Source organism: Microtus oregoni, unplaced genomic scaffold (genome assembly GCF_018167655.1).
Source record: "Microtus oregoni isolate MIOR12 unplaced genomic scaffold, Mior012 000045F_ref0000178, whole genome shotgun sequence".
In the NCBI taxonomy this organism is placed as follows: Eukaryota; Metazoa; Chordata; class Mammalia; order Rodentia; family Cricetidae; genus Microtus; species Microtus oregoni.
The window spans coordinates 5,798,299-5,810,785 of NW_024543219.1; positions in this window are offsets into that span (position 1 = coordinate 5,798,299).

Sequence of the window (12,487 nt, forward strand, 5' to 3'; positions counted from 1 at the left end):
TAGTAAAGGCCTAAAGAAAGAATTTTCCACTACTTGGCAACAAGCTAAGGACATTATAAAGAGATGTCCTACTTGTTCTTTCTATAATCAAACACCGTTGCCTGCAGGGAGTAACCCAAATGGTACTAAGAGAAATGAAATCTGGCAGATGGATGTGTTCCACTTTATGGAATTTGGTAAATTAAAATATGTACACCACACCATAGACATTTATTCAGGTTTTCAATGGGCTACTGCCCTGAGCTCAGAAAAGGCTGATTCAGTAATCACACATTTATTGGAAGTTATGGCCATCATGAGTATACCTGCGCAAATAAAGACAGACAATGGTCCAGCATATGTATCTAAGAAAATGAAACACTTTTTGATTATTATATTATAAACACAACATACCAAATAATCCTACAGGTCAGGCAGTTATAGAAAGATCAAATCGTACTATAAAGGATATGCTGAACAAACAGAAAGGGACTGAAAATACCCCCAGAAATAGATTACATAATGCTTTATTAACCTTGAATTTTCTTAACGCTAAAGAGAAAGGAACAACAACAGCAAAAAGACATTGGATAATGGGAAAGTCTGCTGAACTAAATCAACTGATTTATTTCAAAGATGTGCTGACCTCTCAGTGGAAGCCAGGAGATGTGCTACGTTGGGGAAGGGGTTTTGCTCTTGTTTCCACAGGAGAAGAAAAATTGTGGATACCATCAAAATTAATAAAGTTTCGATTTGAAGAGGAGAAACCTCTTGGAAAGGAGAAATGACAACTCATCCACAATGATGATATTCATACAGGTGGTAAGAAAAACATATAGAATGGGGGCAGGGTTCTGTTCTTATCTCCACAGGAAAACACTCATCTTTGAGAAATTCAAGGGACCCTGGATGTTTGGATACTGACAGATGGAAAAATACCTACCCAATAGGAAATATCAAGAAAACTGAATGGGTTGTGTAAGTAATATTAAACCATATTTCTAAATTTATAAAGCTGGTTTTGAAGTTGGACTCTGGCTCAGTCCCTCTCCAATTCCAAGCCTGTTAGTAAGAGAAAAACCCAGAGTTTCTGGAGTTTCTGTCTCATGACAAGAGCCATGATGTGGGACAGAAAGAAATATGAGTTTAGAAAACATCTTTGCTTTTCTTCATATTTTTCATACTTTTCATTGAATATATCTATTATGTCTTTCATTGAATATATATATATATATGATTAATGTTTAAGTTTTTCATAATGAACAATGTGTTTTTCCTGAAGTGACATTTGAAGTTTCCAGGAAGAAGATGGGGCCCCATAACAACAACTCCACCTGGTTGATATGACGTCATGATACTGATAGCGCTACTACAAGACCTGCTTTGGGTACCAGCTGCACAAGACAGTTCCAGCTTGATTAGCTGAAATGGTGCACATCTTATACAACATTTTGGTCAGACCTGCACAAAATACTCAGAGACTATTTGCAATTTTAAAAGACATTGATCTTGAAATTTAACCATCATTTTACTTTCACAGGATCCCCCAGAAAGAATGTCGCCCCCATGACAGCTGGAAGTAATTCTAGTGGACGACGTCCTATCTCCCAGTAAAGTTTGCCCTTGGGTTTATGGACATAATTTAGGGGTTGATTATAATTAGTGTATGATTGAGGGTTGGGGGAGGAATTTTATAAGCTCAGGGATCATTTTGAAAAAAAAAAGAGGGATGATGGGATAATAGATTTGTAATTGTGAATTACTGTTTTTAGACAAATATATTGGTATAGATTCTTGTATATTGATACAAAGTTAAATTATATTGACTATTGTATGCATGCATGTTTCTACCTCTGTTTAAAACATTTTTATGTATTGACATATATTGTATTGATATATATATATATAGTATATATTTACCATATTGCAGTGTACATTTCTACCTCTGATTAAGATACTTATATAATGTTTGTGTATTGATATATATTTACATACTGCAATGTATATTTGTACATGTTTATATTTGGAGGTCATTGTCCTCATTTGTTTCACAGTCGTTTATTGTCTTAGTCTTTAAGTTAGATAGATATTGAGAATTATATAGACTAATAGTCATCTAAGTTTGTCATTTATAATTAGACTAATCAGGTTTTTAGATATATAGAGATTATACTCAGTATAGATAGATAATCTTCAACTTCTTCAAAGAGCTGTAGAAAATGGCCTTTAATCTAACTCAGAGTTTTGTAGTAGTGAGACACAATTGCTCCTGGCAACACCACTCTATTCCCGAGAGAATGTTGAGCACCAAAGACACTCCACCTGGAGCCTTCTTTTTGGCAGAACTGGCCTTGGGGCAAAGAAATGCCCATACCTCAACCACTGACAAAGATACAGAGCGTGCATCAATGGATAAAACAGGGCTGTCGTATCCTGACAAGACAGCGTAAGATAGTTTTGAAAAGTTGCTTGCCTTTGAAAATGGTATGTCAGTTATGTTAGGCCTTAACCAAAGTTGGTTGCTTCAACGCTGCTAATGTGACTTTGGGTGATTGCCCAGGTAGCTAGTTGTCTCTGTGATTTGTTGCATGTTTTGGAAGTTGTTTTACTGAACTTCCTAATTACCCAGGTAACATTATTTCCCTTCTCAGATCTTTGATGGGGTTGAAGACTATATAAATGTAGTTACTTTCTCTCATGACTTGGCCAAGTTATTTATTATACAAGACCTAAGCTAGTTAGAATAGGATATTTGGACTTATTGTATATAATTTCATAGTAGGTTTAGAACTCTCTTATCTAAACAAAAGGGGGAGGTGTTACGGGAGGTCCTCCCACTCCTCCAGCCTATCGCCGCTGAGATACCAGCCCATTGGGGCGTGGTCTCTCTCCCTTTAAAAAAGCGGCCACTTCCCTCTCCTCTCTCTCTTCACTTCCTGCTCCGCTGGTGACTAGACTCCCTTCCTGGTTGCGCAGAGGGCTGATGGTGATCTGTAAGTTTTTTCCCCTTTAAATAAATACCACCCAATTAATCATAATTCCAAACTGGTATGGCATTGTTTATGACTTACGCCTTCAGTCTCCTCAGAATGTCAGAAGCCACACACATGAAGACTCACCAACATGGCTCTCTAAACATGAGCCAAAAAAGGACAGCAATAGACATGTTAAGGTTCATGTAGAAAGAGCACAAAGCATCAATTCTAGCTCATGAGCTACTGGCAGCTAGGGAGTTCTGATAGTTGAAGACATAGTCATTCCCAGAGAAGGGTGTACCAATTGGTTATCCAGTACTTCCTGGTCAGCCCTGAAAACATACATACATGTAACATTGTATAGATTAATGGATTTTATTTATATTTAGGAATAAATATGTTTGTACATGCATGTGTAACAACCATTAAAGAAAGAAGAGGCCATAAAGTTGAAAGAGAGAAAGGAGGAAAATATAGGAAGTTTTGGAACAAGGGATTGATATGACTATTATTGAAAAAATGATAAAAAGTGAGTGAAAGAATAATAAACTTTATGGTTTAATAATTACCATGTGTACAGTCTATGGAAGGGGTCAATAAAATATGACTCATGTCATATTTTGCCTATTTTATAAACTTTATTGTAAATAATGAGCATTATTATCAACTTTTTCTTGTGAATGGCTTCTCTCATTCTCCAGAATGAAGTAGTTTTAGGCACAATAGAAAGATAGGGCACCATGAGGACGCATGGAAAAAACTATGCTATAGTTGACCTCATCATAGACACAGTTACTTTCCATATCAAAAATATTGCACCAGAGAAAGATTCCATGCCTTTCTTTCTTCAAAATGTGGGTTTCAAAGCTCAGGAAAATGTTGAATATGAAGCCTTTCTTTTTTGTCCACAGAGGGACAGTGCTGCTTCAGAGCAGATGAAGGCTACAATTCCTCCACTTACTCCTTATATGCTATAGATTATTGTTTAGATAAGTAAATTATCTTCTGTGTTGCTTAAGTTTCATTAGAGAACAAATGCTTGAAGCTATCTAGCCTATATTTGCCTATATTATATGTTTGTCTTGAGTTCATAGTGTTGACAAATAAGAATTTGCAAGTGAACACCATGAAGATGCCTGCTATTTTTGAAGGTCTGGGCCACATTAACTTCTCTAACATACATCTAAGGTTGTCAGCCACACCTGGTTCAATCTCCAGTCACATTGATATAACCTGATCCCAGAATTATCTTAGGTGTTCTATCCACTTCCACTCATGGTTTGAAGCCAGTTCAATTTTCTTTCCTTTATCAGGATCTTCTCTGACTGGATCGGGAAGCAGTGTCCACACCCTTTTCTTCATTATCGTGTCTGGACATACAGGTGTCCTTGGTAGGCTTCAGTTTTCTGTTCTTGAGTGATGGTTTCCAGAAAGAAGATTAGAACAGTGTGTGTCATGAAAGACACCTGAGCACCACCCAATTGTAGGCAGTAAGGCTCCAGCAAATACACAAAACCTCAACCTCATCCTAATTTAACTTTTTCAGTTCTCAATCATTTGACATTTTAATATCAAATAAAAAATTCAGAAATAAGCAGGCCATTCACTTTAAGCTGCCTGTTCTTCCTGGTAGTATCAGAGATTCCCACCAGTATTTGTGTGCGTGTTTGTCCAGCATCTCATGGCTGTCCATGAACTGCAGTCTTCTCTCTGAGCAGTCTTCTGAGTTATCAGAATAACTCTTCAGATATCATAGTGCTGTGTGGTGCTGCAACTTAGATATGCAAAAAAAAGGCACATGTGTTTCACTTCAGTATGTGTGTGTGTGTGTGTGTGTGTGTGTGTACAAGAGAAAAATAATGTGTGTGTAGATCAGCAATATTTGTGATTTGAGGTTTAAGGACATTTTGAAATTTATTCTCTGGATGTAGGATGTGTTGGATAGATGTCTATATAAAAGGAGTAAAGAAAAATGAGAAGACCCTGAAGTGTTAAAAAAGAAACAAAAAAAAATTCCTAGGATGCTGAAGTATAATCTATTCAGATAGATTTTATTCTCTCTCTCTCTCTCTCTCTCTCTCTCTCTCTCTCTCTCTCTCTCTCTCTTCTTGCCTCTAACCTCAAATGCTGGAATTACAGATGTCTGTACCATGGACAGTTTATACATGCTGGCAGCCAAACAAGGGTCTTGGACATGCACTCTCCTGAAGTACATCCTCAATCTCTCTGGAGACTTTATAGATTATGGACCATTGCCTGCTGTTGGACTGTGTTTGGACCTATAATGATGTCATATATGCAACACGATCCTCTCTATGTTATAACTTCCTCATGGTCTCTTAACTCCTATTATTTATAGCACAGAGGCTCTGTGTTTTAGCAGAAGATGTTTTATTTATTCTCCTCTTTCACTTGATGACTCAATACCTTGTTGATGTCAACATATGAAACCAAACTGATTTGAATATTTGTATCTCTTCTATGAAATTACATATGAGGAAGATATAAAATGCTTTTTCAAATTTCAAGATGAGAGCAGTCAAAATGCTGTATTCCTGAAGGTGTGTGTCCTGGGCAGGTTGCAGAATGTTTTCTATCCTCTCTCACCATTCTGAATATGAAAGCCTTTCCAGAGTAGATCATTCCACTAACTTCTACTTTCTTTTCCATGGGAATATTTTTAGATACTTTTAGTTGATCTGGTTTTATTTTATAAAGATATTATGAAATTTCAATTAATACAAATCTATCACTTGTAAAATCATGCACACGATGGAAATGTGAACAATTATAATAAAATTTAAGTTCTCTTAAGTGAATGGAGCACCTATTATCTATGTTTCATTTGTTCATGACCTTCTATCATAGTGGGATATTATATTCATTGTGTATCTTGATATATCTTACTAATATTTACAGTAAAACTCGAATGTTCTGGGCCTGAAGAGATGGCTCTATGGTCAAGTGTACTTGGTGTATTGATGCTCACCTTGCCTGTCCATGCTAGGATGTTGTCTGACTTAAACTTGCACAGGCCTTGTGAAAACCACCACAAAACTGTGGTTTCATGTGTGCAGCTGCCCTGCTGGATCCAGATGTCATCGTTTCCTTGTAGTTGTTCACCACTGCTGACTACAGCACACTTTCTGTTTTTTCTTCCCCACTGATCCCTGAACCTTGGGAGTGGGGATCAGCTACGTGATAATATCCCATTCCACTGCCTCTTATCCTTTGCCTATTGGCTGATATGAGGCACAGTGTTAATCATCTTGACTTTATAATCATGTCATGTACGGGTTTCATCTTCTGGAGTATTGTCAGAGACCTGTTAGTTACTACAAAGATTTTTGTGCAACTCCTGCAACGGTGGGCGTATCTTTCCAGGCCAGTTCTTATTATGGCATGCAGTGTTCACAGCTGGGTCAGACAAAATGATTGCTTTTCTCCCCTGGTAGCATGTATAACACATACCAGCAATATGGAAGCCATTCAGCAGGGATTAAGTTTCCAGGCCAGTACTAGCTTACTTTGTGCATGCTCTATGATACACATACATGATATCTTCAGCAATAGGTGGTCAGTATCAAATTCTGGAGGGAAACCAAGGTCATTTTTAATGTCTGATAATGTTCAACAGGAATTGTCTGTAGGACTACACTAGCTAACAGTGGTGGCTGCTCTAATCAATTTTTGTCAAATTGATGCAAACTAGAGATACTCAGGAAGAGATAACCCCAGTTGAGGAATTGTTCTCCTCAGATTGTCACATGAACATGTTGTGGAGGCAATTTCTTCATGCTTGATGTAGGAGAGCCTAGCCCACTTTGGGAAGTGCCATCCCTGGGCAAGATGTCCTGAGTTGTATTAGAAATCAAGTTGAGCAGTCCATGGACTGGGAAATTGGGTGCCTCAAGATAAAACTCTGAGCTTCCTAGGAACTGAGTGGTTGGAGAGTATTTATAGAGACACAAGAGACAGTGAACAGGTTAATTTATAATAACATAATCATTACCACTTGGGAGTCTTAATGTGGCAATCAAGGCAGATCTCTGAGCTAGAAGCCAGTCTGGTCTACAGATGCCAGGGTAGTCAAGTTTAGACAGTGAAGGAGACAATTGAGATCAGAAAGTTGTGGAGATATAATTCAACAAGGAGGCCATGTCCCAGCCACAGTAAGCAGCAGAACTTGGCAACCTTGGACATGTGTTCTGCCTTTAGAGTCAAGGATGAATACTTGGAATCTCTCTCTGGAACTAAGAAAAGCCACTGAGCCCAGGCATATCTCAGAGGTGTCCTGAATGGACATCCAGATAGGCAAGTTTGTGAAACTGTAAAGTGTAAATCTCGATGCTTTGGAGAACCCACGTTATTAGCGATGCCAGAGTCATGGGATCTCTACTGAGGAAAGGTGCTAACAGGTAGTGGAATAAGCCCAAGAGAAAGAAGTGTGTTGCAGTCAAGAACGCTGAAAGAAGATGGAGATCTGAAGAGCATTTTGACATCAGACACAGAGATGCAGAGTTTGCAGTTTGCCCAGCGTGTTTTCAGTCTTGCTTTGTTCCAGCATTTCCTTACTGTGCTCCCTTTCCTCCCTTTTTAATAGTAATACATATTCTTTGGTGTTTTATGTTGGAAGTATGTAATCTGCTTCTTTATTTTAATTTTATGGGATTACAGTTAAGGGATTGTCTTGAGTCAGAAGAGACTCTGAACTTTGGACTTTTAAACATATTGAGACTATGATATATATTCAAGGTTTTTTGAAGATGGGCATTTTTGCATTATGTTATGTCTGCAAGCCTATGGGGATCAAGAAGAGGAATGTAGTGATTTGAAACACAATGTCCCCACAGGATCATACATCTAAATTCTTAGCCACCAGGAAGTGATGATATTTAAAAGGATTATGAGGATTAGGAAGTGTAACCCTGTTGGAGGAAGTTTCTCACTGTGCGGCAGGGGAGTAGCAGTCTCAAAATTCTATATCAAGTCAAGAGTGTGTGGGGCTCTCTATTTCTGTCTCTCTGTCTGCCTCACATAAGGATATATGTCTCAGCTACTGCCCTATTACCTGCCTGCATGCCACCAAATTCCCCATCATGATGATTTGTTGACTTTCACTGGCCTATGCAGGTCTATCTGATAGACAAGGGATCTAAGGACCTGAAAGAATGCGGCAAAATACAGTCTAATGTTGTAGGCAACCTTAATTCAGTTTCAGTGATTTTTATTCATGAGTATAACAAAGAAAGCAATGATCCAAAGAAATTTGTTTGAGAAAAATAAAAACAAACAAAAAACATTATTGGATATCAAATAACAAATGTCAATAAACTCCAGAAATCATATATTAAATATTAGCAGAGATTCCATTTCCCAGAACTTTTTCAGGACTGGCCAACTTAAACATATTGCCTAGGATGTGGGATGCACTGTATATTACATCCAGGAAAGCACAAAATCAAGGTAGAAGACCATATGGAGATTCAACACTGACCATATTGGGTTATATTGCTATGATCCAACAATAGTAAACATGTCTTATGAATTGAATATAAATGTTTAGCATAGGAGGCATGAAACAATGTCCAGGATCAATCCAGGGACCACAGTACACTTGAGGTAAAAGTCCTCTGTCTTGTTTCCTGGAGTTTGTTTTATAGCTATCCAAGATATTGTTCACCATGCATCATTCTTTTGACCATTACATTAGTTTGGAAGAAAATTTCCCACCAATGCAAGTGGCCCTATTAAGCACTGTGGTTTTGTTGGAGGTTTGGCCTTGATTTGGAAGAAGTGTGTCACTGTGTGGGTGGCTTTGAGGTCTCTGTTGCTCAAGATACTCCCACTGTCATGGACCATTTTCCTGTTGCCTTCTGATCAAGATGCAGGCAGCACCATGTCTGCCTACAGGCGACGATGTTTTTTTCCCATGATGATAATGGACTCAACCTTGAAAACTGTAAGTGATCCACTCCAATGAAAGTTTTCCTTGTAAGAGCTGCTGTGGTCATGGTGTCTCTTCACAGCAACATAAACCCTAACCAAGACAATGATGTTCCAACAATAAAGGACTAAAACTCTGAAACTGTAAGCTATCCCCAAGTTAGATGCTGTTTTATAATAGTTGAGTTGGTCATGGTATATCTTCACAGGAATAGAACAGTGACAGGGATACACACCACCATTATAACTAATCCTTACTTACATGAATAAATAATACCTTTGGTATGTTTCCTTAATTATTAAGCCTTATTTTTAAAAAGATTTTATTTTTATTTAGTTTTGGGTGAGTACATACCCATGTAAGTATACACAAACTGTGTGCTTATAAAGGCCAGAAGATGGTGTCCAAACATTAAAAACCTGAAGTTGCAGGCTTTACGGGGCACTCAGCCTGTTAAGTGAGTCTTGAACTTCCATCTTTATGATTAGCAGCAAGTACTTTTCACTGCAGAGCCACCTTGCCACCAAACTTAAAATTTATTTTCACTAGGAATTATTGTTTATTAATTACATCACAAGGAAGACAAGGCAACATTTAGAATGAGACCAATTGTCCAGCCCATCACTCAAACCCAGTGTGCTCCACAGCCCCATCTCAGAGGCTGTGCTATGCAACATGGAGAGCATTCAGCTGCTCTGTGGAGAACTACAGCAGGGCACAGCCCTGCCATCCTGAGCTTCACAGGCTACTGTGGCTCCCATGGTCGTCTGCTTAGCCACAGAGACTGCAGTCCAGGGCATGTGCTGCCTGTCAGCCCTCAGCAGTGAGATGGGCAGAGGTGTACACCTCAGATACCAGAAACTTGTCCTCGATGTACATGTTGACTAGTTGTTTAAACTCATAGTAAGACCTGGTATTGGGGGCCTCTGAGTTCGAGCCTCAGCATCCCTCAGTGTTCAGAACAGAATGCTTACAGCTAGTGAAAACTGACTAAAATTGGCTGAGGGTGAACAAATCAGTTCAAATATGTTTCTTCTTCATGTCTTTATTCTTCAAAAAAGTTCCCATCCCCACAAGGCTTTTAGATTATATACACATACAGACACAATTAGCAATTCCATCTATAATAGCAACGATACCATCCATACACTTCACAGAGCCACAAAAATAATTAAGTTTGACAAACCAGGCACCTGTTAGTTTACTACTGTCTCTGAGAGGGCATGGTTATGAAACTCTCCAGCAGATACAGGGAGGATTAATTAAGAATGGGACTTTAAATCAGTACAGAACTCTTAAGAAGAGGAAAGGGGGGCCTTTCATGTACTAACTACATTTCTAGTGACTAGTTAAACTAGAAGTTTGTAATAAATTTAGAAAAAGAGAGGAGAAAAATGTAGAAGTGCTTTTGCATATTCTGAGCACTCCCACTTCCTTCCCTGGCAGCTGGGAACAAAGCATTGTGGTAACCATGACAATCAGTGTAAGCCACTGGGGGAAAGCTATGGTGGTGAATTAAAGAGAATTTCTTTGGAGATGGTCATTACCAACCCCTGGCTAAGCAGTGGTGTGCCTGTTGACACCCAGGTAAGAAGGAATTCCTTTCTCTGGGGCTGGTTTAGTGATCCAAGACTTTTTCCTGTACCCCTAGGAGCAAAGACACAAACAGTGAATTTCCTAGATTAAGATCGTGTGACAATTGAAACCAGGATAAAGTTAAAAATAGAATACTAATAGCATGTTAGGATAGAGCAAAGGCCAGTAGGTTACACTCTCCTGAGTCTGCTGTTAGAGAGTTCAGGGCCACCAGATCTGTTTATCAGTAAGGGCAGACATGCTGTCTTTCCTGCTCCATGCCTATCTCTTGAAGTTCTTTTTTTTTTTTTTACTTTATTAATGCTAGGAATCAAAATTCCCACTTCCTCCCTTCCACCCGCTTCCCTCCCGCTCCTCGATTTACCCTTCTCTCCTCCCTCTCCATTCCTAAGCGAGGAGTGCAGGATACCCTGACCTCTGGGAAGTCCAAGGCCCTCCCCACTCCATCCAGGCCTAGGAAGGTGTCATCCAAATAGTGTAGGATCCCAAAAAGCCAGTACATGCCAGACAAATCCCAGTACCATTATCATTGGCTTCTCAGTCTGCCCGAATTGTCAGCCACATTCAGAGGTTTATTTTGATCTCATGTTCATTCAGTCCCATTCCAGCTGGCTTTGGTGAGCTCCCATTAGTTCAGCAGACAAGATCACCAGTCAAAAGTTGGGAGCATGGAGGTATGGCTGGGGTGGGGCAAGGAGAGAGGGGGAGAGAGAAGGAAGAAGCAGAGGGTTGGGGAGAGCCTGGGGGAGTGGGATGGCTGGGATGAAGGAAGGACAGATATGGGAGCAGGGAAGATGATATCTTAATTAAGGGAGGCATTATGGTGTTGGCAAGAGGCTTGACTCTAGAGGGAATTCCAGATATCCACAGGGATGCCCCCAGCTAGGACCCTTGGCAGTGGAGGAGAGGGTGCCTGAACTGGTCTTCTCCCATAGTCAGACTGATGACTATCTTGAATATCACCACAGAACTTTCGTCTGATGACAGATGGAGATAGAGACAGAGTCCCACATGGAAGTACTGGACTGAGCTCCCAAGGTCCAGTTTAAGAGCAGAAGGAGGGAGAATATGACCAAGGAAGTCAGGCCAGGAGGGGTTGATCCACCCACTGAGACAGTGTATCTCTTGAAGTTCTTATGGAGTCAATTTGCAAGTCTCTTTTCCTTGTTGGATGTACTGCCACTGAGGATAATTTGGGGGTGCTATCTTCATGCACTATGTGAACAAAGATGTCTTTGACTAAGTGAATAGTTTCATAACAGAGCTCCACAGTGTGTAAAAAGATCATCCAGTGCCAGTATAGAAGGAAGTCATGCTCAGTAAATGAGAAATACACTGCTGGGATATTTCAGGATGAATCCCACTATGGAAAATGGGAACACTATGGCTTCACAAGGTTTTAACAGAAAGGATAGAGACTATTCAAAATGCATATGTTTCTGAAGCTCTGCAAATTGGATTCCTCACTAGACTATACTCCCATGAGTTAGTCTATTGATCTGTCAGCTATACTTCCACTGTATACTCTTGTGGACTTGTAGAAACATGGAACTATTTCAGAGACCTTGTTTGTACTTTTCTCTTCTGATGCCTTTGATTCATTTCATCCACTGTGATAATGAGAGCAAATGAAATATTAAGAGATATAGTCTAAATGATGATACAAGAGTACACAAAAATTCAACCAACAATTTATGTGGCATTATCATGGGCCTCCCTATGTGCTTTCTCATTATATGTATCATGTGCTTGCAATAGGCTTGAATCAAAGAGAGACCTAGCAAGATTATCATGAGCCCATTTCATACATTAAAAAAGACATAGAATTTAACAAGTGAGGCTAAATACTTCAGGGCAATGGTATAGAAGCTTCTAGAACTTGTAATAAGTAGAGTCCTTTGTGGGGAGAGAACAGGACATCTTCTGAATAAACCTAGATATTACACTTTTACAGTTAATCAGGTTTGTAAAAGTAGATTTTCAAATTAGT